Genomic DNA, 2,500 nt, shown 5'->3' with positions numbered 1-2,500 from the left:
AGCACTTACCACTCCACACCAACAAAGTGATGTGATATTTCTTATATCATTTGGATGCAAAACAGGATTTAAATGTCTTAACATATTCATTGATGCATGATATGCATTTTAGTTGGTAGATCAAACCTGTAGTAGCCTGATTTTATACATTAGAGTCCATTACAATGTTACACTCTGTGTACAATGTTTAATATGGTTTTATTGAAGGATAAAGAATTTAAAAGATACCAATTTTCACAAACATTTTTTATGAAATATGAGATTGTATGAAGTCATATGTATGAAGTCAGTGGTGGCTGCTGCCACCATTGCTTAAGCACTTCCCATATTAGAGTCATACATCACACTGGCAGAATGCTGAATGCCAAAAGACAATGTGAATAGTTGAAATGAGGAGACAGATCTTGTAAACAAGAGTGAAGGTTACTTACAGGTTCAAAACAATAGTAATAGCGCTATGTTTTGGTGCATGACATCTTGCAGGCATAGTAGGCAAATTATTTATATGCTAAAATGTGCCCTTTACACAAAATGTTACACATCCCGTTCTCCCTCAGACAATGCCCCAGAGCATGTGGTGTGGGCATGAGCATTCCTTACAAAGAACAGCATAAGATATAATGCACTCATGATTATAACATGACCTGAATACCCTGTCATCCAGACTGTACCCAAGATGGCTGAGATGTGATTAACACGTCACCTAGAGCCACAACCAAGTCCGCCATGATGTGAACCCCATATCATCTGTAGGCCATGAGTTAAATGGGGAAATTGAAATTTTAGAATTTTCAAAGTCTGGTGAAATGTTCAGTACTGGAATTTTGTTTAGATATAGATTTCCTTTGAGAACAGACTTACAATCCCAAAATATGATGTATTTATTCTTTTCATGGAGGGTGTATGGATTATGTTTGCTTTTTTATGTGACTGTGGTATGGCTTGATATTAAATTTGTAAGAGGACTGGAGTTACTAAGTAGCACTAGATTAAAATATGAATTAATGCTTTCCTTCTTTCCAACCTGTCAGTACTATATTCAAGTGACTGAGCATGGATTAAAAAGGTGTTAGTTACTAAAACCATCTGCGACGTATGAGCTTCATACCAATCACAGGATGTGTGTATATGTGTCCTCTTTGTGTACAGACTGTGCATATTTAAGTAAGCATAATATTAACCCAATGCTGATAGGAATTGATTGCACTAAAATGGACCACATGCCAGACATCACATGCAGTCAGCTGCTTGATGAAAAAATTGGAAGTATGGGAAATATGTAGTTTCTTTATATAATTTTGTCTGGAGCATATATGATTGTCCTGGTAATGAGGCCAAAAAGTGACTTCTTTTGAGGGGCTGTAGCTCCTAAATCACTACATTAATTGTCCAAAAAGCTAACAACCTTTTAGCAATCACAACTTTGAGTAGACTTGATGCGTTTGGCATTGATGTACATGAGTCCATTAATGTATGGCATGTTTGTACATGCCACCTGTTGGCATTAGGTTAAGTTTTTGGGATTGGAAACTTTACTGCAATTAACCTTTGATTCACAGGATTTTACTTTCAGATTACTAAGTTATAGCTTTATAAAACTTAGTCACACATGTCCATATGGATGTATGTTTGAGAGTCGGACACCCACACTTACACTGATGTTCCCTTACTAGGGTTCGTATTAGTGCTAGAGAATCATGGAAAATCAAGGAAATTGTAATTAAGATTTCCAGACCTGGGATATCATGGGATTTTGTTTTCTAGTCTGGAAAATCATGGAAATTTAGTATTTGTGTCTTTTTAAAGACATTAAAAGGCTTAGGCATATTAAGGTAACTGAATGAAGAATTGAAATAGTATATAGCCTAAATTAAGCCAATGCCGATGGGAAAAAGTTACGTTCACTTGAGTATTGTATTGTTAAGTGTTTCTGTACATAGATGGCTTTGCCAGTGCTTAATCACAAAGGAGTCAGTTAGTAGAACTTTCGACCTCCCCTTTCCGTGAAATAGTGGAAAACTGTTTTATTTTTTTTACTAATGCTAACAATGTCAACACTATTATTTCTGTTATAAACATTATAATTAATATATTATTGACATTACTAACAGCAGAATCAAATGCTAAAAAATACTATCAAAAATCAAGGAAAAGTGTAAACAGGTAATTGGCTCATTGGTGACTTGGTACTTGTGGATCCATCTAAATGGAAAAGCAATTACTAAATTAAACACACAGTGGGCATGGCATATAGGCACATGGTATCCCGCCGGCAAGTGGTTAATACATGCTGATTCAATTTTAGTAACTAGTCACTGGTGTCAATAAAGCAGTCACAATTCATTACTTAAATCATTTATATATAAAATCAATTTGGAAGTAAGAGTTATTGTACATGTTGTAATGTTGTGAATACACATCAGATGTTCAAAGAAAACTGTGAAGAGAGTCATGGGGAAATGCTAAAATTTCCCTGTAAAGTCATTTTGATACAAAAAAA

At 35.0% G+C, this 2,500-nt stretch overlaps 1 protein-coding gene across 2 annotated transcripts in view; it reads left to right on the top strand.

The window, feature by feature from the left end:
• The window catches only part of Sec71 (ADP ribosylation factor guanine nucleotide exchange factor Sec71), a gene marked incomplete at its 3' end in the record, with an annotated part of 76,381 nt that overhangs the window by 48,881 nt on the left and 25,000 nt on the right, over positions 1–2,500 (top strand).

This window comes from Penaeus vannamei, chromosome 28, assembly GCF_042767895.1.
Source record: "Penaeus vannamei isolate JL-2024 chromosome 28, ASM4276789v1, whole genome shotgun sequence".
Classification (NCBI taxonomy): domain Eukaryota; kingdom Metazoa; phylum Arthropoda; class Malacostraca; order Decapoda; family Penaeidae; genus Penaeus; species Penaeus vannamei.
Note: the sequence above shows the minus strand (reverse complement) of the source record. Positions and strands in the feature narration are given on the sequence as shown.